General features: G+C 41.3%; 1 protein-coding gene and 1 long non-coding RNA gene across 5 annotated transcripts in view; one reads left to right on the top strand and one right to left on the bottom strand.

The window, feature by feature from the left end:
- The window catches only part of PHC2 (polyhomeotic homolog 2), a 115,210-nt gene extending 90,721 nt beyond the window's left edge, over nt 1–24,489 (bottom strand). For 2 of the 3 annotated variants that reach the window (XM_064589511.1, XM_054512995.2), the window contains exon 1: nt 24,371–24,489. The gene's annotated coding sequence lies outside the window, so the exon portion shown is untranslated. The remainder of the gene's footprint in view (nt 1–24,370) is intronic. The other variant, XM_045898142.3, reaches the window with a different exon arrangement.
- The window catches only part of LOC123859820 (uncharacterized), a 30,578-nt gene continuing 7,410 nt past the window's right edge, over nt 4,685–27,852 (top strand). For both annotated transcript variants that reach the window (XR_010411024.1, XR_010411023.1), the window contains exons 1-3: nt 4,685–5,008; nt 16,970–17,046; nt 18,684–18,859. This is a non-coding gene — a long non-coding RNA (uncharacterized LOC123859820). The remainder of the gene's footprint in view (nt 5,009–16,969; nt 17,047–18,683; nt 18,860–27,852) is intronic.

Here is a 27,852-nt window from a genome sequence, read left to right as displayed (position 1 = left end):
TCAGCCAGTGTAAATACTATATTCTTGCACTGGTTCAGATTTCACTAAAATATCTTTAAATCACAAATCAGGAAGATTTTATATAGTCACGGTTCTCTCCCAAAAGGTGTTTTATTGTTAATTATTATTATGCCTTTAACACATAGCTTTAAATGTGAGAGACAACTAGGCAATAAGCCTAGAGATTTTAAACTACCTTAAGATTTTGCCAGAAATCCAACAAATACACAGAATATATATTGGAATATCTCTATTTCCTTGTTATATTAAGATAAAAACATTTGAAAATCAGTTATTGCAAATCACCATATTAACAGAATAAAGAAGATTACTTGATCATCCCTATAGATGAGGAAAAAACACTTGACAAAATTCAATACTTAATCATAGCCAACTCTCAGCAAACGAGGAATAGGAAAAAACCTTCCTCAGCATGAAAAAGGACATGAAACAAAAACCTACAGCTAACATAATAAGTATTTAATGAAAGACCAAATGCTTCCCCTCCAAAATTGGGAATGACAATTCAATATTATACTGGAGGTTCTAGATAAGGCAGGGGGAAAGACACATAAGGATTAGAAAGGAAGAAGTAAACCTGTCTTTATTTGTAGGCGACATAATTGTGTTTACAGAAAATCCTAAGGAATCTACCAAAAAGCCATTAGAACTAAAGTGAATTTATCAAAATCACAAGATACAATAACAGAAAGATACTTCCTCTTAACTATTATAAGACCACTTACTAATCAAGGTGTTACTATATACATACACACAAACACTAACATCATTTTTGTTCTTCTACTGAATTACCACTAGCTTCACCTTAAATTTTGGTGAAGAGGAAGAAAAAAACAAGATATGAATCCTGAATCTTCACTGTATATGTAAAAAGCATGATGGCTGATTGCCTAATAAAGTTACACATTTAATCTTTAACAGGTAAGCACATTTCACACTGGATAAAACCTCACTAATACAACCCAGATATATATACCCTACCTAGACCCTGCCCAAATAAATGGCAAATGCTCTAGTTCAGTACAACTTATCTCTAATTGTAGAGGGTGAAACTTGAAAGAGTACTGATGATGCATTAGAACTGTCACCCTTGTATATGAAGGATAGCATATTCATTGACAAATTCAAAAACAGAATTTTAAAAACAGTTGTAGACTTCAAAAGTAAGGCTCTAATATCCAAGTAACCACACACCAAAGTAAAGGCTAGTGGCATTTATGTCTTTATGGAAGAAACTTGGGGTTATCATCAGGGACTCTATGTATGGATTTTTAAGTAGTTTTAAGTAGTAGGGCGGGTTTACTTCCCGGTTACTCTCACTCTGAATGTGTAACTCTTTAGGGTTCCAGCTTAAAGAAGGAGAGGGCTTATTAGATTTCTTACCTAGGTTAAATGTTAGGTTTGATTCCTCTCTCCCTTGCCCTATAAGGCTACCAAAAACTCAGTTTTATTTCACAAGCATTTCTTCCAGACTGGAATGCCTTCAGAGAAAGAGCGGCTTTGAGTGGTCACCTTGCCTTCTAGGTTCTTGCTTTACCATAGATAACAGCACAGTATTATCTTACTATTTTGTTAGCTCTTTGGTACATTTAAGTAATATAAAAGGAATAGTTCTCTCAACTTTTCTAGTTTTCCTCAATGGTCTTGATTTTCAAGGCTAACATTATCAGCAATGAAAGTTCCTAGATTAAGCATGATAGGAAGCCAACAGATGACTTTTAAACAGGGGAGGGGGAGAATCAAGTTGGTCACATTCTGTCAGATTGTTCATAAGCAAAAGGGATAACATATTTAAAACATTAACCAAAACGAACAGTTTGAATTAAGTGAATTTATTATTTGCATGATGTTTGCTTCACATAGACATATGTGTTCTCTCTCTCCTGACTAGACAATGAGCACTTAAAGATTAGAGATCCTTTTTTTGTTTTTGTTTTTGAGATTTTTATTTTTAAGTAATCTCTACACCCAGTGTGGGGCTCAAACTTACAACCCCAAGATCAAGAGTCACATGCTCCATTGATTGAGCCAGCCAGGCACTCCTAAGATATAGGGATCCTTCTTGGTTGTTGTTGTTGCTGTTGTTGTTTTAGAGAGAGGGAATGGGGAGGGGGTGAGGGGCAGAGGGAGAGGGAGAGAGAGAAAATCTTAAGCAGGCTCCATGCCAAGCACGGAGCCCAATGCAGGGCTCAATCTCATGACCCTGAGATCATGACCTGAGCCAAAATCAAGAGTTGGGCGCTTAACTGACTGAGCCACTCAGGTGCCCTGAAATCCTTCTTGTTTTTAATGAGTATCCCCGTTTCTCTAGGACCTAGGACAAAAATGATAAAATTCCAGTCTTCTTGTTATCTGTATTACCATCCTGGACTTGAAGGCACCCAAGAACTAGATTTTTAGGAATTCATCTCTTCCCTCAGGGCATTAGCTGAATACTGAAAGCAATGAAAATTACTGTATTGTTTTTGAATGAAAACTACTTTACATCAACTTTGAGGACTTAATCAGAGTAAAAGTATATACAAGTAGATAAATACAAATATAGAGTTTGATACTGTTCAGTTATGTCCAACTTAGAAGTCAGACTTTCCTCATATAATCATGGTTGACAGATGTATAAATTGGGGGAAATTAAAAAAAAATGCATCGAGAGCCATTGTATTTTATACAACTTTGATCCATTAATCCATGTTTATGAAATTGTCTTAAATATATTCATGGGTGTTCACAAAGATTTAGCTACCTGGATGATCATTATAAGAGGGAAAATAAAAAACTTAAAATCCCATCGGAAGGGGATTAGTAATTGTACCTTCATATAATAGAATATTTAATGATACAAAAATGTGCACAATAAGATGATAAAAGTAATTTATGAAAGAACATATATGGCAAGATCTTTTTTTGGTAAAAAATATATATGTACTCATAAAAACTAGAAGGATCTAAAAATGTTAACAGCATTACTTTGGGGTGGTAGGAGAACAGTAGTTTTTCATTAGCTTTGCTTATTTTTTTTCCCCTGCTGGTATTCTGTAATGAAAACATATTACTTTTTTCATATTACTTTTATAATAAGAAAAAATTGATTATAAAATAAACTAGAGTTCCTTTCCCTATAGATAAATATAATTGGCCACCTCAGACCAGCCATTTCTAGGTCTAATCCATCTATCACTGATTAACAGAGAAGTCTATATTCTCCTAATTCCATCCACTTTCCATGCTTGATGTATATACAGGTTTTCTCAGCTTTTTGGCCACCCAGAATAGAGTAACATTCACCCATCAGCAGTGAGTAGGTGACTCGTAGTATGTATTTCTTGAACTGAACTGATTGCTAATAGCCAGAAATTTACCCACATAAATTGGAAACTGAATGTGGTATACTGGGGCCCCTGGGTGGCAGAGTCCGATGAGGGACCAGCTCTTGGTTTCGGCTCAGGTCATGCTCTTGGGGTCTTGAGATCTAGCCCTGCGTCAGTGCGGCGTCTGCTAAAGTTTCTCTTTCCCTCTCCCTCTGCCCCTCCCTGTGCTCGCTCACTCACTCTCTCTCTAAAATAAATAAATACATCTTAAAAGAAAAGAATGCCGTATACTTACAATGTGATTGTTTTCTACCAAGTAATCTCCATTTTAAACTATCCTTATGGCATTATATTATCTCTCACATGCAAACTAAATAAAAATATTTTGAGAGAATACCCAAAGGGAAAGTCATTATTATAACAACTTCATGTATTTTCCCTGGAAGGCCTATTGTATATTTAGTAGTTCTGTGTAGTGCTGGTCAATAAGGCCTAATTGCCTCTGCTGCTTAATTGTCTCTGTGGTATGGAGAGAATCAAACCTGCCCCCAATCCTTTATAGAAAAAAATGAATGCCTGTAATGAACTGGAATTTCCAGGAAAAACATACCAGCTCAATTCAAGACCCTGTGGGATTACTGCACTGATGTCATTTTTAATATGCCTTACTCTTCCCCTCTCGTTGGTGCAACCCGTCATCTCTTTCCCCGATGGCTCACTGCTTTCCCTTAGAGAGCAGACCATCTCTGGGAATGATTTGCTCAAGAAGCATGTGCAGGACAAACCCAGAGCCTCACTCCCTGGGAACGTAAGAGAAGAAGCTAAAGAATGGGCTGGGAACAGTAGCTGAATGGAACAGGTCATGCTGCTTCTCGAAGCTGAAGAGGCCAATCTTTTAAAAGAGATGATGAGAGCACCTAATCAAGTTTGACCCCAAAAGTGGTATGTATGCAGAGAGGACTGGGAAATGCAGCTATGCACAGGAGAAGGGCAGTGAGATTGCAGGGCTGCGTTCCAGACACACTTATTCACTCATCTGCTTGATTCAATTTTATTTGTACAAAAGGTCTGTTGAGGTAATGGGCAGACTAAGCCTTTAGCAATCATGGGCTCTGCAAATAGAACCTCAATGGGAGACTAAATCAGCTGATGTCCCCTTCAGTGCTGTTTCCATCTGTAGAACTGGAAGTGGCAATGGGGAGGATGAATCATTCTTACTATATTTAAATGCCTTCTTTACAAAAATAGCAGTCACTATAATAAAACAGGCCCAGTAATACCTAGTAACAAACAATAAAAATGCCTTCCTGTAAAGAGAATGAATGTTATATTATGGTCATGGTTGAATAGCAAGCATGATAAATCAAGGCACCAACTATGGGGGTCTTCCTTTTCTTTATCACCAGATGAAGAACCAAGCCTTTCTTTATCTGGAAATTCTGCTTATTATGACTATTACTCCAAAATAACTTTTCTTAAAAAGAAGATTTTACTTATTTATTTGAGGGAAAGAGAGTGAGCAAATGTGAGTGAGAGAGAGAGAGCAGGAGTGGAAGGGCAGGGGGAAAGGGAGAAGCAGACTCCCCATTGAGAAGGAAGTCCTAAGCGGGACTCAACCCCAGGACCCCGGGATCACGACCTGAGCTGAAGGCAGATGTTTAACCGACGGAGCCACCCAGGTACCCCTCCAAAATAACTTCTAAATATCCAGTTAACTACTTCTCAACAATTATGTATTACCTACTAGTTTCATTACCTAGTATATTCATTAGGAAGATCTCAAAAGAATCAAGATTATTTTTCTGTGAATTATGGGAGAAGTAAATGGTCAGCCAGTGTAAATACTATATTCTTGCACTGGTTCAGATTTCACTAAAATATCTTTAAATCACAAATCAGGAAGATTTTATATAGTCACGGTTCTCTCCCAAAAGGTGTTTTATTGTTAATTATTATTATGCCTTTAACACATAGCTTTAAATGTGAGAGACAACTAGGCAATAAGCCTAGAGATTTTAAACTACCTTAAGATTTTGCCAGAAATCCAACAAATACACAGAATATATATTGGAATATCTCTATTTCCTTGTTATATTAAGATAAAAACATTTGAAAATCAGTTATTGCAAATCACCATATTAACAGAATAAAGAAGATTACTTGATCATCCCTATAGATGAGGAAAAAACACTTGACAAAATTCAATACTTAATCATAGCCAACTCTCAGCAAACGAGGAATAGGAAAAAACCTTCCTCAGCATGAAAAAGGACATGAAACAAAAACCTACAGCTAACATAATAAGTATTTAATGAAAGACCAAATGCTTCCCCTCCAAAATTGGGAATGACAATTCAATATTATACTGGAGGTTCTAGATAAGGCAGGGGGAAAGACACATAAGGATTAGAAAGGAAGAAGTAAACCTGTCTTTATTTGTAGGCGACATAATTGTGTTTACAGAAAATCCTAAGGAATCTACCAAAAAGCCATTAGAACTAAAGTGAATTTATCAAAATCACAAGATACAATAACAGAAAGATACTTCCTCTTAACTATTATAAGACCACTTACTAATCAAGGTGTTACTATATACATACACACAAACACTAACATCATTTTTGTTCTTCTACTGAATTACCACTAGCTTCACCTTAAATTTTGGTGAAGAGGAAGAAAAAAACAAGATATGAATCCTGAATCTTCACTGTATATGTAAAAAGCATGATGGCTGATTGCCTAATAAAGTTACACATTTAATCTTTAACAGGTAAGCACATTTCACACTGGATAAAACCTCACTAATACAACCCAGATATATATACCCTACCTAGACCCTGCCCAAATAAATGGCAAATGCTCTAGTTCAGTACAACTTATCTCTAATTGTAGAGGGTGAAACTTGAAAGAGTACTGATGATGCATTAGAACTGTCACCCTTGTATATGAAGGATAGCATATTCATTGACAAATTCAAAAACAGAATTTTAAAAACAGTTGTAGACTTCAAAAGTAAGGCTCTAATATCCAAGTAACCACACACCAAAGTAAAGGCTAGTGGCATTTATGTCTTTATGGAAGAAACTTGGGGTTATCATCAGGGACTCTATGTATGGATTTTTAAGTAGTTGTAATCCAGGTTTTACTGGAAATAACATGAATAATAGGATAACTAGCATTGCTAAATTAACAAGAATTTATTGAGCCTACTATTGAATACCACAGTCTTGAAATACAGCCAGTCTACCAACACTAGACAGGACATAGGCAGAAAAAAATTATAGCAGGAACTGAGGTAGCTTCATTGTGATGAGCTAAATCATTGTGATGAGCTAAATCAAGGACACTGCTAGCAAAGTAGATAAAATTATGACTTTAATGTAGAACGTTATACTGCAATGGTACAGCTGGAAAGCAACCACAGAAAAACCATTCCATGGTAGCAATCTCAAATGTGAAGGTTCTTTATGAAGATCATAAGTTTATTTTTTATTTTTTAATTTTTATTTATTTATTTATTTTAAAGATTTTATTTATTTATTTGACAGAGAGAGACACAGCGAGAGAGGGAACACAAGCAGGGGGAGTGCGAGAGGGAGAAGCAGGCTCCCCGCAGAGCAGGGAGCCTGATGTGGGGCTCGATCCCAGGACCCTGGGACCATGACCTGAGCCGAAGGCAGTCGCTCAACTGACTGAGCCACCCAGGCGCCCCGAAGATCATAAGTTTAAAAGACAAAGTTGCACTGTTAGACTTTGCTAATAATAGAACTATGATTTCAAACTAAAATGTCTGTCTTTGAGCAACAGGCAGTATGGTATTGGGGGTGTATCAGTCTTTTTCAGTTAAATGGGCCTGTATAGATAATAATGTACTGTCCGCACTGCCTAATTATTGTTTTGATCCACTGTATGTAAATTATGAACTCGGAATTGTTTTTGCTAATGAAAGACACTGTGATTATCTATCCAACCCTGTCTTTTTTTTTTTTTTTAAGATTTTATTTATTTATTTGACAGTGAGAGACACAGCAAGAGAGGGAACACAAGCAGGGGGAGTGGGAGAGGGAGAAGCAGGCTTCCTGCTGAGCAGGGAGCCCGATGCGGGGCTCGATCCCAGGACCCCGGCATCATGACCTGAGCTGAAGGCAGACACTTAACGACTGAGCCACCCAGGCGCTCCTATCCAACCCTGTCTTACAATACCTCTTGTGGTCCAGAGTACATAACTGCAAGATGAATGGCCCAGGTTGTGTTTATGGTCTACTGACAACTGAATTATGGTACTACTGAGGGTAATGCAGTATGGCATCATGAACTTGAACAAGTCATTTGGTATCTCTGGATATCAGCTTTTTCTTTTTTTTTTTTTTAAAGATTTTATTTATTTGACAGAGACAGAAATAGTGAGAGCAGGAACACAAGCAGGGGGAGTGGGAGAGGGAGAAGCAGGCTTCCCGCCAAACAGGGATCCCGATGTGGGACTCGACCCCAGGACCCTGGGATCATGACCTGAGCCGAAGGCAGATGGTTAACAACTGAGCCACCCAGGAGCCCTGGATCTCAGCTTTTTCATTGAACACCTAATATGTAATACCTAAAAGCCAAATTCATAGGGTTATTACAAAGACTAAATGGGATGCCTGGCACATATAAGATGCTAAATATGTGCACATGCATACTTGCACATATATTTTCTCTCTCTCTCTCTCTCTCTCTCACACACACACACACACACACAAGGTTAATAGTTGAGGTTGATTTATTGGCCTCCATAACCTAGTCCAAGGATAGATTGTTGTAATTGGCCTCACTTATTTTCAGTGCAGCCATCAAGGACATGAACAAAAATATCAATTCTAGGGTCAGATAGTCAGTAGTTGGTGGCGGGTTCCACAGTTTAAACACTGCTGGCATTTTCTTTTTCTTTTTTTTATTTATTATTATTATCTTTAAAGATTTTATTTATTTATTTGACAGAGAGAGACACAGTGAGAGAGGGAACACAAGCAGGGCGAGTGGGAGAGGGAGAAGCAGGCCTCCAGCTGAGCAGGGAGCCCGATGCGGGGCTTGATCCCAGGACCCTGGGATCATGACCTGAGCTGAAGGCAGATGCTTAACGACTGAGCCACCCAGGTGCCCCAACTGTTAGCATTTTCTTCGATCCTCTCACTACAGTTTTGATCTTTATCTCAGTGGTTCGGAGTGCTTCATTCTTGTTTGAATATCAGGATGAGGCATAAACTAAACATTAACAAAGAAGGAATTTAAATAGATAGTAGAGCAGTTAAAAAGCTTATAGCCAAGACTTATAACTGGATACAACCCTGTACAACCTTGGAACCTCAGTAAATCACCATCTGGATAGCTTTAGCCCTATTTTGGAAAGTCCTTTTTGACCCCCTGCCATCCTAATAACAATGAATTAGTCTTTAAATCTCTTAAACCCTATTTTGATTTATCTAGATGTATGGCAATTACTTTATTTTTTAAAAAAGACTTTATTTATTTATTTGAGACAGAGAGAGAGAGAGAGAGCACAAGCAGGGGGAGAGGCAGGGGGTGAGGGAGAAGCAGACTCCCTGCTGAGTCGGGAGCCCACTGGCTCAATCCTAGGGCCTGGAGATCATGACCCCATGCATAAGGCAGATGCTCAACAATCTGAGCAATCCAGGAGCCCTGACTATTACTTTAAATACAGATATAATTTTTAACTCTTCAAAAGCCATGTCTGAAGTGACCCAAGCTTCTTTAAAGAAGGAACCTACTAACAACATGTAAGGTCCCTAGAAAAGATGTTAGAGACTTTCACTTAAAAACTAAAGAGGGGTGCCTGGGTAGCTCAGTTGGTTAAGTGTCTGACTCTTGAATTTGGCTCAAGTCATGATCTCAGGGTTGTGAGATCAAGCCCCACATGGGGCTCTGCACTGGGCATGGAGTCTGCTTAAGATTCTCTCTCCCTCTCCCCCTCCTCCCCCAACTCACATGCTCTCTCTCTCTCTTAAAAAAATTTGGAGAAACAGGGATCACATTTACCTTGCTGCCTTAAACAACTGAACAATAGGCAAAATATATAAAGCAATGTTTTTCAGACATTGGTTGATAGACAATACAGGCCTATGATCTCCAAAAAAAAAAAAAAAAAAAAAAGAGAAAAAAGTGAGCCCTATGATTGTATTAGCTTATTGCCTGAAGGCAGTTTCCAGGATGTGGTATAAAGATGGTGAGCCCAAACAGAGCTCACTGAGTTGAGGAGACTGAGATTAGAGCTCTGGGGGGCCAAGTGCCTAGAATTTGTGGCACACAGAGCCAGAGAGAATGGTGCTACACAGAGAGAAGAAGGGAGGGACAGCACATACTCCAAAGTTTCATCGATAGACAAGCCTCCCTGGAGTCTTGGGCTGAGCACAGATTTATACATGTGTGAGAGAAAACTACACAAGACTATTATAAAGGAGCAAGCAGAACAATTCCCAGAGTTCACATAGGACTGAAAATAGTTTGTATTCAAATCAGTTGGAGTAGAACAACCTTGTAATACACAAGGAATTAGAATCCTCAAAGAATACTGCCATAGTAGTAGGAACTAAATAAGACCTAGAATAAAGGCTGCTATAGACCCCCATAACAAAGCATAAAAGCAGTCCCTGAGAGGATCAAACTGATTCCAGGTAATTTAAGTACATTCCACAGCAAAATACAGCAACCAAGAATATAAAATAAACAATGTTCACTATTCAATAAAAAATTCCCAGGCATGTAAAGAAACTTGTTAAGTAAGAGAAAACAAGATAAATAAAGACATACCCAGAAATAACAGGGATGAAAGAACTAGCAGACAAGGATATTAAAATACCTTTACAAATACATTCCACATGTTCAAGAAGTAGAGGAAAATGAGGACAAGAGAAAGAAAAATTTTTTAAAAAGATGTGAAACATCTAGAGACTAAAATATAATACCTGAAATTAAAAATATGCTGAATTAGATTAAAAATAGATTGGGAACTTCAGAAGAAAAGATCAGTGAACTTGAAGACACAGCCTTAGAAATTATCCAAAATGAAGCACAGAGAAACAAAAGACAGAATTAAAATAAGCAGAGAATCAGTGAACAGTGGGACAATATCAAGCAATCTAACATTCATGAATTTGGAGTTCCAAAAGGAAAGGAGATCTGGGGAGGAAGGGACAAGAAAAAACCTTTGAAGAAATAAGGGCTAAAAATTTTTCAAATTTGATAAAACCTATAAACCCATAGATCCAAGGAGTGCAAATCTACACAGAATAAATAGAAAGAAAATGATTCCAAAAAATATCGTGATCAAATTGCTTAAGTTTTAAAAAGAGAATCTTAAAAGTAGCCAGAGGAAAAAAAGACACATTACAGAGGACCAAAGATAAGAAATACAGCAAAGGTATGTCAAGGTGGCTCAGTCAGCTAAGCATCTGCCTTCTGCTCAGGTCATGATCCCGGGGTCCTAGAATCGAGTCCCACATCGGGCTCCTTGCTCAGCGGGGAGCCTGCTTCTCCCTCTGCCTCTGCCTGCTGCTCCCCCTGCTTGTGCTCTCTCTCTCTCTCAAATAAATAAAATCTTTTAAAAAAAGGATAGAACAAAAATATAAAGGCAATAAGCCAATAAGAAGATAAGTAACTTGAATAATAAATAAGTAACTTGAATAATCCAAAATTGGGTAAAAAAGAGAAAAAAAGGAACAAAAAACAGGACAAATAGAAAACAAATAGAAAGATGGGCTATTTATATCCAACCATATCGATAATTATAATAAATGTTAATTGTAAACATCTCAATTAAAAGGCAGAATTTTTCGGGGCACCTGGGTGGCTCAGTTGGTTAAGCGACTGCCTTCGGCTCAGGTCATGATCCCAGGGTCCTAGGATCGAGTCCCACATCAGGCTCCTGGCTCAGCGGGGAGCCTGCTTCTCCCTCTGACCCTCTCCCCTCTCACGCTGTTTCTCTCTCGCTCGCTCTCTAATAAATAAATAAAATCTTTAAAAAAAAAAAGGCAGAATTTTTCATATTGGATTAAAAAGCAAGACCCAATTAAATGCATTCTGTAAGAAACACACTTTAAAAATAAAGACATATATAGGTTAGAAGTAAAAGGATGGAAAAGATATACCATGCAAATAATAACCATAAGAAAGCTATAGTGACTATCGCTTTATTGGGTAGATTTCAGAACAAGGAATATTATCAGGGAAAAAGAAGATCATTTCATAGTAATAAAGGGGTCAATTCATCAAGAGGATATACAATCCATGTGTATGCACCCAGCATCAGAGTTTCAAAACACATAAAGCAAAACTGATAGAACCAAAAAGAGGAAAAGATAAATTTACAATTATGGTTAGAAGTTTCAATTCTTTTCTCTTAGTAATTGATAAAACAAGTAGACAGAAAAATTAATAAAGATGTAAAAGACTTGAACAACACTACCAATCTGATATTATATATCTATATCTATATCCATATCTATATCTATATTACTCTACCCAGTAACAACAGAATACATGTTTTGGATCATAAAATAAGTCTTAATAAATTTAAAAGAATTAAAATGCAAACTATATATTTTCTGAGCATAACAAAATTATACTTGAATCTATAACATAAAGCTATTAGGAAAATCCTAAGTATGTGGAAAGAAAGTAGCTCATGGGTCAAAGAAGAAATCACAAGGGAAAGTAGAAGATATTTTGAACTGAATGAAAACAAAAATATTACACATCAAAATTTATGGGATATAGCTAAAGCCATACTTAGAGGAAAATTTATAGCATTAAACCACCTATATTAGAGAAGAAGATCTCAAATCATTAATCTCAGCATCTACTTAAGCTAGAAAAAGAAGAGCAAGTGAAATGTAACAAAAGAAAGGAAATAATAAAGATGAAAATGGAAATCAATAAAATAAAATGCAGAAAAAGTATAGAGAAAAATCAATGAAATGAAAAGCTGGTTCTTTGAAAAAAGGCAATAAAATTGATGAAGATCTATTTAGAATGACCAGGGGGAAAAAGAGAAAAGACACAAATTATCAATAGTAAGAATGAAAGATCCTACAGACATTAAAGGGATCCTATAACCAATAAAGTAAACAACTTAGATGAAATGGACAAATCTGTGGAAAGACACAAGCTATCAGAGCTCATTCAAGAAGAAATAACTTGAATAGTAGTCCTTTATCTATTAAAGAACATAAGCTCTTGGCATAAAAGCTTTCCATAGAGAAAACGCCAGGCCCCGATGATTTTACTGGTGAATTCTACTAAAGATTCAAAAAAGAAATAAAACCAATGGTCTATAAACTCTTCCAGAAAATAGAAAAAGGAAATTCTTACCTACTCATTTTATGAGGCCAGATTTACTGATACCAAAACCACATAAGGCTATTATAAAGAGAAAAAAAAACACAACAAAACAGAGAAAAGACATTAAAGATAAAGAACACATGGAGGAAGAACACAGCAGAAAACATGGAGAGAGAAAGTGGCCAGAGGACTGACACTGACAGTGCCTCCCAAGTGCAAACCCCTGTATAGTGTTTCATAGCATGAACTTGGAGTCACACTGCCTGGGTTCGGGTCCTAGCCCCACTACTTGCTAGTTACATAATTTTGGCCAAGTCACCTAACTTCTCTGTACTTCAATGTCCCCATTTTTAAGTGGAGATGGTAACAGAACTCCCCTCATATGGTTGTTATGAAAATTGAACGAATAAATACACTTCAAATGCTTATAATAGTACCTGGCACAGAGTGAGCACTACACAAATGTTTGCTGAAATTACAATTATTATTCATGTTATATTAGTTGGTTGTCACCTTTATTAAGTCATGATATGTGTCCTCAAAATGAACGAAGCAGCATAAGAAGTGACTATTCTCATTGTATTAGTTCCCTGTGGCTGGCATAACAAATCACTTCCTGGCTTAAAACCACAGAAATGTATTCTCTCGCAGCTCTGGAGGCTGGGACTTCAATACCAGTTTCACTGGGCTGAAATCAAGGGGTTGGCAAGCCTGCATTCTCCCTGGAGATTCTCAGGGAGATTCTGCTCCTGGACTCTTCTGAGTTCTGGCAGCTGCCAACGTTCTTTGGCTTGTGGCTGCACCCCTCTAATCTCCGCCTCTGTGTTTACATTGCCTCCTCTTCTCTGTGTGTCAAATCTCCCTCCGCCTCTCAGAATGACATTTGTGGTTGGATTTAGGGCCTACTCAGATATCCAGAATAATCTCCGCATGTCAAGATCCTTAATTTAATCATATCAGCAAAGACCCCTCTTCTTTATAAGGTAACATTTATAAGTTACCTTATATATAGACCTAATTATCTTTGGATAGGCATTATTCAACCTATTATACCCATCCCTGGGGTAGACGGATCTCGTAGAGAAATTACAACATATATAATATTTTTTAAGAGGACATTTAGCTCTCTCTACAACAAACCTGTTAGAATATGCAACATGCCAAGGCACAAACTTTTCACCTGATAGGTCCCTAAATTGTGAGTATCGAATCCATAATGAACTACAACATCTCCTAGGACTAACATACAAACTAAAATCCATAAAATTAAGACAAACATCACAAACTTTGGGGGAGGGGTGCTACTAGAAACTTACTAAGTGCCTTCCTATGATCCAAATAAAATAGCTTATTAAAATGGCTAGTAAGAACCAAGAACTAGATTTGACAATGGCAGTTGTCACTAAAGGTTGAAAACAATGGGCTCACTCTTGATGACCACAGGTACCCCACCCAGACCCTGCATATTTACCCTGTGCTCCACAGTAGTGAAGAAATTAATTTCTAGAATCAGGCCTGAGTTCAAGACCTGATGCTATTATTATTAGTGATGTGACCTTGGACAAATCATTTCACCCCTTTGAGCCTGTTTCTTCATCTATAAAATAGGAGTAGTAAGTTCTTACCCTGCAGAGTGGCCGTGAGGTTTAAATAAGAACTCATGTAAAGTTCTAGCATGGCAATTAGCATATAGAATAACGGCTCAGTAAATCATAATCACAATTTATTATTATGTACTAAACACTACTATTTCTTTCTTTCTTTTTTTTTTTTAAAGATTTTATTTATGTATTTGACAGAGAGAGACAGCGAGAGAGGGAACACAAGCAGGGGGAGTGGGAGAGGGAGAAGCAGGCTTCCCGCCGAGCAGGGAGCAGGATGCAGGGCTTGATCCCAGGACCCTGAGATCATGACCCGAGCCGAAGGCAGACGCTCAACAACCGAGCCACCCAGGTGCCCCTAAACACTACTATTTCTAATAAAACACTATCTGCTATTCTATTGCAGTAGAAATATCCTCTCATCTTCAATTTCCTTATTTTCAGAGTGGGAGGAGTTTTTCTTTTGGGGACTGTGATCTCAAGGTGAAAGGTATTAACACCACATAGAAAAAGCCCGGAAAATAACACAGTCTGCAATTCTGGTATCCTCCTTGGGGTAAGAAGAAAAGAAAGATGAAGAGAGTAAGGACTCTGTAAACCAGTAAAGGACAGGAAGTAGGGCCTGAAGAGTTTAATGTAGGACTAAGCGCTCTAACCTAGAACGCCTGATGTTTGGGGTAATGAAACAAGATGAAGAATTTAAATAGCAAAAGTCTAAAAAGGGGGATGCAATTGATTCACTCGGCATAGGAATTCACTAAATGATGAGAACTCTGCACTTAGGAGAGAGGAAAGTTGAGAGGAGTGAGTTATGACAGGGACAAGGACATCACCATGAGCACAGACAAGGCCAACCCAACCCAGCTCATCTTCACACACACAACACCAGCTCTGGGACCGAGGTGAAGTGGAAGGTGGACAAGAGAGCCGAAAAACTCAAGCAAGCTTTTGTTTAGGACAAATAAGATCCTGCCAGCGACTCCAAGGCATGGGTAGCATGTGGCTTGTCTCAGGATTTCCAGCAGTTAGCCCTGTACCTGGCATGTCATCGATCAATCTGGGCTGGAAGAACAAGTGCACATACTCAGTGAAAATACCAGCAGGAGACGAGAAGTCGAGCTAGAGGTGCCCTTCTGATCGTGAGACTGTGTGTCCAGTCTTGCTCCTGTCCAAACCACTCTCCGGACTGCAGCTCTGAGCCCCTCACTGCTTCAACACTTCTCTGGGGCCTCCAACAATAGGACCAGATTCTTTAGCTTGGCCAGCCAAGCTTTTTGTGTTAGCTCCTGGCCTACTTTTCAGCCTCGTTTCTGCCGCAATCCTCCTCGTATGCTCTGCTCCAGTCATGTCAGATGATTTGCAAATCATCTAGGTGTGATATAGTACCTTCAAATTATTATCAGTCCTTTCTAATCATATTCCCTTTGGGCAATGGGCCATTTAGAAAGTGCTGAATACATATGTGTTGAATGAATGAATACCGTTTCAGAGATGGATTCAGAACTCTGCATTTCCAGATGTTTTCTCAGAAGTAACGGGTCCCTTATAATAGTCATATTTGCTCTGGAGAACTCTACTACTCAGTCCTTCTTTAAGAGGGAGAACTTACTCCTCAAGTCTCTAGAAAAGCCTTTAGGCTTTAGCCACCCTTATCTGTACCCATGGTTTCTACATTGTTTTCTTCCCCCATCAGAGAGAGAACAGAGAAAGATCAGGTTACATTGCTTTCTTGGGCCTGCATAAATTCCTGTGAGGTTCTCTCTTCTGTCAGGAAAAGTTTCCCTGGCAACCATATTTACACACTCACTTAATTCCCTCCCCTCCTTTGATTTGCTGGTTGGTATAAAAATTAATTTGCATTGAATTGCTTAAGCTTACAAGTTAATTAGTTTAACAGACTCACAAAATTTTAGAACTTGGTTTCTGGCCAAAATTTGCTTCTTAAGGGGCCTGTCTCCTTTCCTTTGAAATTTGAATGTAATTCTCTTCAGTTCAATATTTTTCTTTTTTTTTTTTTTTAAAGATTTTATTTATTTATTTGAGAGAGAGAATGAGAGAGAGAGCACATGAGAGGGGGGAGGGTCAGAGGGAGAAGCAGACTCCCTGCTGAGCAGGGAGCCCGATGCGGGACTCGATCCTGGGACCCCAGGATCATGACCTGAGCCAAAGGCAGTCGCCCAACCAACTGAGCCACCCAGGCACCCCAGTTCAATATTTTTCAACACATATAGTTTCTGGCTATAGGTAGAGAAAAGAATATTCTCCTAAGGGCATCTGGCCAATATTATTAGTTAGGAAGATCAAGAGAGGTAAGAGGTGCCTCTGAATTAATTCAGAGTAAGCAAGGAGTCAAATTCCCAAAGATCAGCTATGATAAAGAATGGGAAGAGAAGAGTCAAGGACCAAGACAAAATGTCTGGGGCATACGAAATGATGAACACCTAAGATTCTGGGTGATCAGAGTTCAGGACCTAGATAACAGGAATGGAACATGAGTATCAAGAATGGAGTGTCATTAATTCATCCACCATGTATTTATTAAGCATCTAATAGTACTTGGTGTTGGGAATACAGCAGTGAATAAGCCAGACTCAGGTCCTGCCTTCATAAGGTTTTTGTCAAATATTTAAATAGTGAACCAATGTTGGCTTTGTTATTGAATCAAGTATCTTTGGGCTAGGGGCTCATTATACAATTTCTTACAAGGGCCAGAACTGGTTTCAGATGGATGGAGAAGGGACTTAACCAACAGAAACAAGTTCGAGAAGTCCTCCCTGGAATAGGTGAGTTGGCACATCAACAAGTCTTTGATATGTATAATAGTCTCTTTACATCTTCAACAACAATGATACTTGAGCCTCTAGACAAGGAAATGAAGAAGGGTATATTTATCACAGGGCACAAGGCTAGATACTTTGCAGTATATATGTTTTCTAGAGTAAAAAGTATATAAAGGTACAAGCTATTCTTTTTTTTTTTTAAGATTTTATTTATTTATTTGACAGAGAGAGACACACAGCGAGAGAGGGAACACAAGCACGGGGAGTGGGAGAGGGAGAAGCAGGCTTCCTGCAGAGCAGGGAGCAGGATGCGGGGCTCGATCCCAGGACCCTGGGATCATGACCTGAGCTGAAGGCAGACACTTAATGACTGAGCCACCCCGGTGCCCTAGGTACAAGCTATTCTTAAGCATAGTCAACAACTATTTATTGAGCATCTACTATGTTCAAGGAATGGTTTTCAGAACTGAAGCTATGGATATGAAAAAGACATAGTTCCTTAGCAATTACAACACTGTAGTAAGTGCTAAAATGAGATGCTAAAGCACAAAGGAAGGCCAGAGAGGAAAGATACTAATTCATTAAAAGCAAGTGGGGAGGGGGCGCCTGGGTGACTCAGTCGTTAAGCATCTGCCTTTGGCTCAGGTCATGATCCCGGGGTCCTGGGATCGAGCCCCGCATTGGGCTCCTTGCTCAGCAGGGAGTCTGGTTCTCCCTCTCCCTCTGCCCCTGCTTGTGTCCCTTCTCTTGCTGTGTCTCTGTCAAATAAGTAAATAAAATATTAAAAAAAAAAAAAAAGCAAGTGGGGAAATGCCTCTGAGATGCAATGCTTGAATTGAATCTTAAGAGATAGAGAAGTTTGTTGTTTTCAGCTGATAGATTTGGTGGTATTTGTTACACAGCAATAGATAACTACTACATGTCTTATGGCGACTCTACCACTAGCACAAATAGGAGACCATGGAGAACACCTGGCCATCTAAACTTTGTTTCCTGACATATACCATAGGTTATACTCTGAATCTCTTTACAGTTTTAATCTTACATACCCTTAGGCTTACCTGGTCCATATCAGGAGTAGAAAGTGAGAACAAGCCCTCTGGGAATGGAATGACACAGGGAATGAGAGAAAGCAACACAATCTCAGGCTTGTTTGATATCCTCCACAGAAGAACCTAAGTTGGCTGGTGTTGGGACCTGGTCAGGTGGTCAGCTAGTATCACGTGGTGTAAGGACTCGGTCAGTACTAGCCAAATAATTACTCAGAGGGACCAGGAGTGGGAGGAACGAGAGAATGAGTAAAAGTTGTTTTTGAGAGAGCAGTAATCAGGAGAACCAGAAAAACTTCATTTGTTGTCAGTGCCAAGGAATGATTGTAAAGCCAAAAATAAGAGATAATATCAAAGATTAAGTTTTCCTGATTCAGATGAGCAGATAAAAGAATAGACCAGGCAACAAAGACAAGGGTGTCATGTTCCTATGAGCATTCAAGACAAATGTGGTAAACAGGCCACACTGTTCAAAGTTTCTGGGTAGTCCCTGGTATGGGAGTGAAGGGGTAGCATCAGCCTGACTAAAAAGGCATCAGATTAGGGCAGATAAATTGTATTATATCTGTTCAATCCCAATTTCTGTTTTAGCAGGTTAAAAAAAGCTTGCCATAGCTTCCTACAAGCAAATGGGAATATCTGACTAAAAAAGAATAGAAATGAACTCATTTCTTATTTAAATTGGGAGTATCAACAGCATCAGGACTGTAACTCTACCTAATAATAGTCTCAAGACGTGATGGATGAGTTTCCAGGAGCCATTCCAGGTAATAATTCCTTGCCTCTTTATTCTCTTATCTTCATACTGACTATCTAGTTGAACCTCAAAATATTCCCCATTTGCCCTTAATATCAGGAGTCCAAAATGAGAAGACCACAGAAAAATGTGATGGTGCACCATGACACAGCAAGGACTTTGACACACTACACAATCAAAAGAAGGGATCCAGCACAACATGCTTTTCCAGCTTTAGGAAGTAGTACTGATACCTTCAGGCAGAACTTATTCGATGATGTGTGGGGTCCAGTGCAAAATGAAAGAGCAAGACCCTTGTTAAAAAATTAAGAATTTCAAGATAGCAACAACGGAGCATTAAACCAAGTGAGGAGACCTGCTAAGTGCAGGGCCCTAGGAGATTGCCTAGGTTGTGTACCTGCGAAGCTGGTCCTGCCTTCAGGGACAGTATAGCATGGTCCTTTAGAGTCAGAGTTGGGTCCAAATCCCATCATTTTTTTTTTTTAAAGATTTTATTTATTTATTTGAGAGAGAGAGAATGAGAGACAGAGAGCACGAGAGGGAAGAGGGCAGAGGGGGAAGCAGACCCCCCGCTGAGCAGGGAGCCCGATGTGGGACTTGATCCCAGGACTCCAGGATCATGACCTGAGCTGAAGGCAGTCGCTTAACCAACTGAGCCACCCAGGCACCCCAGAAATCCCATCTTTGCCACCCATTATTTATGTGATCTTAGGCAATCTATTTAGCCTCTTCATACTTCTAAGAGGTTGTGTGCTTGTAATCCAGTATTGTGAGGATTAAATGGGATAAGGAATAGAATGTATACAAAGTGTTTAGCACGTGGTAAGCACTCAAAAAGTGGTAGCTGAACTATTATTGTTCAGTGAAATATGCAGGTAATTATCAGAGCAGTAAGTTTAAGAAATGAATTGCTGAACTGCTATTAAGGATATGAAAGCATGTGACTGGGATTTTAGGGCAACTAAATGAGGCAGACAAGGAAGATCGAATCTTCTGCTTGGCTCTTCTGCCTTCTCTAACCACTTTCCTACTTCTCTCTTCCCATGTACTGCAAAGCATACAAAGGGTGATGTACATGCTGCCTCCATTTTTTATCCACAATCCTCTTTACTCTGGCATTTAATATCCCCATGGCCACCCCCTTCTCAAAAAGTTACTAATGACCCCGTTTACTAAATAAAACGGGCATTTCCCACTTTCTCTGTACAATTTCATACTGCTGACCGATTCCTCCAGCTCAAAACCCTCTCTTCTCCTTTCTGACTTTTGTTAACTAACACTGCACCCTCATGGCTAACAGCATGTCCAGTCAGCCTTGCATCTATCCAGTACACAAATGGTCGTGAAGAGAATGCATTTGTTGGATGAATAAACTAGATGGTTCTTTGGCTTCTCTGATATTCCTTCTTTTCTACCATACTAACCCCATTTCTTCTTCCTACCTCCCTAGATGTGGGCTTCTCCAAGCTTCAGCCCTTGGTCCTCTATTCTTCTGTTTCAATGCTGCTACCTTTGGTCGACTAAGCTAATCACATGGCTTCACTGATCACCTTCTCTACATAAGACTCCTTGACTTCTCTTTTTTGAGCACTAGCCCCCCACTTCCAAATACTTATGGGACATGTCCACTTGTGAGTTCCAGTATCACCTCAGGATATCTAGCATCTAGCTTTTCCTCTTCTCCCCAAACTGGCTTTCCTTTTTGTCTTCTCTGTTCATCTTGTCACCCATGTTCAAGGCTGTATGATTCTTCCTTATTTCTTGCCCTCCATATCCACAGTCATAGAGTCCTGTTCATGTTTCCTTTGTGATACTTATTGAATCCGTCTTTTATTTTCACTGCTGTCACCCTAATTCAATTCCTTACCCCCTCACATCTAGACTATGTAAATAATGTACTAGCTGGTTTTGCAGTTCTCTTTCTATCCCTACTAAAGTTTATTCTCCACACTGTTGTTGAGAGTCTTCTTAAAAATACTTTCACGACCCCACATTTTCCTAACCAAATATCTTCAGACTTTCCATCATATGGGATAAAGTTCTAACTCCTTAGTTCAGCATTCAATGCCTGTTCAAGTCAGGCTTCAATCACTGCTTCCAGTCTTACAACTTCTCTGCTTAAACCTGATCTTGCCAGACTGGTCCCTGAAAACTTTCTTCCATACTCTAGTCCCATGCTTTATAAACATGATTTTTCCCATCTGGAAATTCCTTCCACCCTCCTTCTCTCAAGCCTTCCTTTGTAATCATACTCCATAATGATCTTTCTCCTTTTTTTGACTCCTTTAATACCACGTTTCAGCACTTTGACAACTTACTGAATGGCTGCTTTACATTTAATCCTCACAACTCCATGAGGTAGGTGGCATTGTTACAAAGAAACAAAGTCAACTAACTTGTCATATAGCAAGTAACTGGTAGAACTGGGATCCAAATCCTTGCCTAGCTGAGAATAATCCCCAAACTACACCACCTCTCCCATTTTCCTGTCTCTTCCAAACCCCCAAACGGCACAGTATTTGCACACAAGCAGGTGTTCAGTAAACATGGTGATTGAGAAAATTGCTTAAATAGCACCCGTGACTCTCTAGCACTTACAGAATTGTCAATCCTAGCAATGCGTATTAGGCACATCAACTTCTTCACGTTGCTTGATCTGTAGCATAGTTCAAGACGGGATTTGCCAAAACTTCACCACTATCCATTCTAAAAATTAATGTTGGTTTAAGCAAAGCTAAAAGGCCTTTATCTGATTCAAACATTAGGTGAGTTTTGGGGATGTCCATTGTATTACCTCTTGGCCCATCCTTGTTGTTTCCAGATGATTAGGAAGTGAACATAGGCTGGCTAGTTGATGGCTTATGAGGTAAAATAGACTATTTATTTATTTTTTAAAGATTTTATTTATTTGTTCATAAGAGACAGAGAGAAAGAGAGGAGAGGCAGAGGGAGAAGCAGGCTCCCCGCCGAGCAGGGAGCCCGATGCGGAACTCGATCCCAGGACCCCGGGATCACGACCTGAGCCGAAGGCAGACACAACCATCTGAGCCACCCAGGCGCCCTGAAATGGACTATTTAGAGTTCTGGAGGTGGATGCTAAGGCAGCAGAATAGGATTTCTCTGCTTTGGTAGCTAAGTCCTTGGTAAAAGAAGCCCAATAAAAGTGCATCGTGGGTGGAAAATGAGATCAAAAGAGGATAAGAGTAAGGAGGGAGACAGAACAGAAAGAAGGAAATGCTAGAAATATTCTATTGAGAAGATGGTGCTGTCCTTTTCTGAATAGTTGCTCGAAGCTGTCGGATCCAACCCTGTCCTTTGCGGCTGGCACCATATAGCAGTGGGTTCTGTCACTTCTGCATGATTCATGGCTCAGTCCTGAACTGCTTGTCCTGACCCATATCACAGGCCAGATCCTCCCTTGCTCCAGATCCTCCCGGCTTCTGACCTTATTACTCACTTCCTCAGGTCTCAGAAACCTGACCTCACAGATCTGACATTCAGCATTGCTTCCCTGGTTATGCCCTGTATTTTCGTCTTGTTGTCTGGTGTAGATCTGTCTTCTCAGGATTGTGCCCCTATGGCCACACATTGTACCCAGTGTCCAGGCCTTATACCTTGGAGCTACTGCAAAGTATCCCTTTCTTATCTCTGTATGTTGGACTGTTACTTGGAAAGATACAAGTGACAAAGACCAGGGGTGAGGCTCAGAAAAACTGATAAGGGGAAAAAGTGGGGGAGAAGAACAATAAGAAGGAAAATACCACTGGAAAATTGTAGTGGCAATTAGAAATTCTAGATTACTTTTGGAAACTTACTTTATCAAGGAAGGAAAAAGGCCATGGCTACAATATAAAGCCATTGCCTAGGGATACCATACTCTTCCAGTGTCTATATTCACTCTCTCTGCTTTGGCTGCCCTTCCTGTCCTTCCCAATCTTCTCTGTGAGGCAAACTCCTATTCATCCTTCAAGATCTTGCTTAAACGTGTTCTTTTCTGGAAAGCCTTCTCTGACCCTCTCAGACAGCTAATTGTTCCCTCCTTTGTGTTTCCACAGCTCTTTATATACACATCTATTATGCCATCACTTTTACTGGCAATTTTATTTGTCTCTCCCACTACTTCTTTGAGGACAAGGACTAATTATCTTATTCATCTCTGCATCCCCAAGACATAGCACAAGACACAGCAGAGTGCCTGGCATATAGCAAGTGTTTGTTGTTGCGTGATAAAAGACATCAAGAGCAGTAAGAAGTGCAATCTGCACTTCACTTGCAAAAATCAAATTGGTTCCTCTACTTTTCATGTGTAACCACGTTTTCCCTTGATTTGGGAGAAACGACTTCAGACTCATAAAGGAAATTCTATTGATATCACTGGCACGTTAGCCAGTTTTTCATCCCCATTGATGATTGCAACATCCCCCTCACCGCACTCTGCCAAGAAGCTCCCAGGGCAAGCTTAACATTAGTGGCACATCGCCCATCCTACCATCTCTGTTGTAGTGAAAGCTAAATTACACCGTGAGCCTAAAGCTGCCACCGATCTTAGTGAACTGGTGTGGTTGGGGGAGGGGAGGTGGATAATCCAAAGAACACACTGTTAGCCGACCTAGTAGAAGGGCGAGAAAGGAAGATGAATTTAAACCTTGCCTTATAAAAAATTGGTTAGAAACTCACGCAAAACAGCCGCTTCCTCTGGACATGACAGACCCGATCCAGGTGTCCGGCAGTGACCTTTGCCCATGAGTGTCAGGTCATCACCCAGCACAGAAAACAAGGGGCCAGTGCCTTTCCTGGGCATCCCTCCTTCTCAAACCTGGCAAATCCTGGGGCCTGGTTTTCCTTTAGGGGATTGTCCTCTCCTCCCAGCACCGGCAATCCCCAGTTCCCTCTGCCGGTGCCCCCCCAAGCACCAATCTCGCTTTCGTCCCACGCGGGGCGGGGGCGGGGGGGGGGGGCTGCTTGACTCCGGGTCAAAGTGCCGGCGGCCGGGCTGTCAGGCCCGACTGAGTAGGGGGACGCCGAGGTCAGGCCCGACCCCCGGGTCTCCTCGCACTCTGCGGGACGAGCCGAGCGGACGCAGGCCGCGCCAGGCCACGGGCTGCCGAGGCGCGGGCCTCTGCGCGGAAGGGACTCAGCCCCCGAGAAGCCGCGCGAGCGCGGGTGCTCCGGCCAGTCCCCCTCAGCCTGCCGCAAGTGCCGGCCCCGCAGCTGCCCCGCAGCCCTCGCCGCCGCTGGGTCCCGGCACCCTGCGCGTCGCGGCCGGTCGCTCCGCGGGCCCGACTGCCGGGTGCCCGCGCGGGCCCCGCGCACCGGATCCCGGGTCAGGCCGCCCGCCGCCTGCCCGCCCGTGCCCACCGCAGTGCCCCGCCCCGCGCGGCCCGCCCCGGTCGCCGCGCCCCGGCCCGGGCGTGACAGCTGGGTGCCCAAAGGGTTAAGCCGGCAGCGCAGCGGCCGCAGTGCCCCGCGCGCTGCCCGTCCGCCGCGAGCCGGCCCCAGCGCGCACGCGCCCGCCCGTTACCTGCGGTCGCGTTCGCGCTCCTCCTCCACCTGGCCGCTCTCTCCCGGGGGCCGCCCCTCAGCCCGCCCCCTCGGCTCGGCGCCGCGCACCCTGCTGGCTACTCGGACACAGCCCGGGGAGGAGGGGCGTGGGGGCGATTACCATATATTAGCATACCAGCGCGCGTCACGTGGCCTCTCCAACCAATGGTCACTCTGGAAAGGCGGGGATTGGGTTGAACACGCCTAGGTGCTGCTCCGGGCCTGAACCGGTGGCCATGGCAACGGCTGGGAGGACCGGAGGCGGGGAGAAGCGGGGAGGCACTGGAGCCCAGTGGCCCCCCGGGAGCATCTCTCCTACCCGAATTCCGTGTGGAGACACCGTGCACTTTCCCCACCCTACGGAGGGAGAGGGGCTGAGTTTGGCTCCTCTCAGAAGGATTCAGACTCAGCAAACAGTAAATGAGCGCTTACCACGTGCCTAACACTTTTCGGCAGAATATGAATCTCGGGGTCACCTTGTGATGTCAGTACTGTTAACCCTACTTAATAGAAGGGAAGGTGGAGGCTCAGAGAGATTAGGTCACTCAAAGTCACACAGTCACACCAAATGGCAAAAGTGGAGAGCTGAGCCCATATTTGACTTCAGGCCCAGGACTCTCTTAGAGTCACTTTCTCCAGCAGGGGTCTCCCAGTACCTCCTCACAATTCCAGGTATACCAGACGGCTGAGAAGATCCTCCTACAAACTTTATACAGTGCTTTGGCGTTTCTTTACAATGACCCTTGAGGTTAGTAGGCAGAACAGTTATGTCCATATTGCAGATGAGGAGAAATGAGGCTGAGAGGTAACGTGACCTGCCTCCCGTCAAACAGCTCTTAATAGCTAGTACTTAATTACTATGATTTATACTCAAACTCGATACTTTATAAACTTTTTTTTTTTAAGATTTTATTTATTTATTTGACAGAGAGAGACACAGTGAGAGAGGGAACACAGCAGGGGAGTGGGAAAGGGAGAAGCAGGCTTCCCACGGAGCAGGGAGCCCGATGCCGGGCTCGATCCCAGGACCCTGGGATCATGACCTGAGCCGAAGGCAGACACTTAACGACTGAGCCACCTAGGCGCCCCTACTTTATAAACTTTTAAATTCAATCTTCTCAACACAGCGGTATTGCTATGACCATTTTACAGATTAAGAGACTGAGGCTTTAGGAAGTTAAACAAATTGCTCAAGGCTACACAGCCAGTAAGTAACAGATTTAGGTTCAAATCGAGGTTTATCTGGCTCTAAAGCTAGTCTCATGAAGTCTCATTGTACCAGGTTCATTTAATTTAGGCTTGGACTTGGACTTCTGTAACAGAACTTCCCTGCCTCTCCTCTTAAAATGTGACCATGCTCTCTGCAAACCATCACGTGACAAGTGGTATGTGTTAGGGTCACAGAGGCTAAATATCAAAAAAGAATAGAGTCACCTCTGTAGGTGGGTATGTACACTCTACAATTCCCTGCTTTTTGATTTTTACCCCTAGAGATCTGAAGCAGAGTAGTTTAAAAGTGTAAACATCTGCATATGGACTTTCCCTTTGCTCCTTTAAGTTAGCTCAGTGGTTCTGTGATTACTGGAGAAAGGCCATATGCCTCAAATCAAATATGCTAAATTTTATAGGCATTTTAAGGGATTATCAAAGGTAATTTTGAATATATTGTACATTTCACTTTATTGGGCTGATTTAAAACCCAATTTCCTCCTAAACTGTGACTGGTGTTCACAAGCACAACTGTGTAGCCAGACTTATTTGGAATAAAATCCTGACTTGGCTACTCACTAATGTGTGACCTTGGGTAAGTTACCTAACCTCGCTGTGCCTTGATTTCCTCATTAGTAAAGTAGGGTAAGAATGGTGTGAGAATTAAATGATTAACATATAAAAAGCATTTAGCACAAGTCCTGGCTTAGGGTAAAACTTCCGTAATTGTTAGCTGTTATTGCCCCAGGAGCTTTCCTAGGAACAGACAACCCACATGTACAGAATCTCTCAAGTTTTCCTAGCTGGCTTGGAATTTTGAAGCTGTTCCCCATCCTTCATGGCATATTAAACAGCCTGTTGTGCTGGTGAAGACTTGTTATCTCTCCAATGACATTCCCTCTTCTTAGGATCATAAATAATTCCTGGACTCAAAGGAGCTGGTTTCTCCGGCACATCTCCTAGCACCAAATTACCAGAGTGGCTTCTTACAGAAGAGGATCTTGACAAACAGCGGAGCCATAAGTCAGGCTCCTTGAAACACTTTTATGAGCGCCTTAATGAGGGAGATGAGCTGTCATCAGGAACTCCTCCGTCCTTCCTGGCCACAGGAAATGAGCTCTTTGTGCTCAAAGGATTTCCAAAGCTGAGGAGCAAAGAGTTTTCAGGAAGTGGGGCAGGGATGAAAAGCTGTTGACTCAGAGAAACCCAGGGCTAAACAGCCCCTATCCTGCCATTCACCATATAGGGTCAAATTACTCACGGTCTTATTGCAGCAATAGCACCAAAGGATGGCTGGTGTGGGGTGTTAATTCCCTTACTCCCCCCCTCCCCCCGGGTGTACACACTTGGACAGCCAACCCACCACCACTCCAAAAGATAAGGCAGTATAGAAGAGTGGTTAAGAGCATACAATCTTGGACCTAAAGAAGCAAGTGTGAATCCTGCTTCCACTACCTTGGAAAAGTTGCTTAACCTCTTTGGGTCTCAATTTCCACATCTGCAAAATGGGAATGAAACAGTGCTCACCCTCTAGTCTCTTGTGAAGATAAATAAGTTACTAACATAAAGTGCTTAGCACCCCTTATACTAAGCACTAGAGGTGTATTTGCTAATTAAACAAAATAAACATGTAAGTCCAATACAAACAATATACTTTTGAGGCAGGTACAGCCTTAAGCAAAGTGCTCTAGACTCTCTCCCTCTCCCCCAACCAGATGCTGCCCCACCCACCCCCATCCTGACTTGCAAATAAAGGTTGCCCAGGAATAAGAAGAGTATGTGCTTGGTAACTCTGGTTTGAACACTGACTTTGCCACTTTTCTTGTTCTGTGAACTTGACCAAGTTTTTACATCCCTAAACCACAGTTACGTTATTTTTTTTTCTTTAAGATTTTATTTATTTATTTGACAGAGAGAGAGAGAGAGAGAGCACAAGCAGGAGGAGCAGCAGACAGAGAGGGAGAAGCAGACTTCTGCTGAGCAGGGAGCCTGATGCAGGGCTCCATCCCAGGACTCTGGATTCATGACCCGAGGAGCCAAAGGCAGACGCTTAACCGATGGAGCCACCCAGGCATCCCGACAGTTACGTTATTTGTAAATTGAGACTACCTCCCAGAGTTGCTCTGAGCATTTGATCAGATAGTGTTAGGCAAGAGGTGATGGGGTCCCGCTTTATCACAATCACCTTGCCCTTTTATTGAGCTGTTTCTCGTGAACATCTTTGCTCTCCTATAATGAAAATAACATTTATTG

Source organism: Mirounga angustirostris, unplaced genomic scaffold (genome assembly GCF_029215605.1).
Source record: "Mirounga angustirostris isolate CCGP_5_RB_7025 unplaced genomic scaffold, mMirAng1.0.hap1 SCAF_4, whole genome shotgun sequence".
In the NCBI taxonomy this organism is placed as follows: Eukaryota; Metazoa; Chordata; class Mammalia; order Carnivora; family Phocidae; genus Mirounga; species Mirounga angustirostris.
This window is presented reverse-complemented; position numbering and strand designations above follow the sequence as displayed.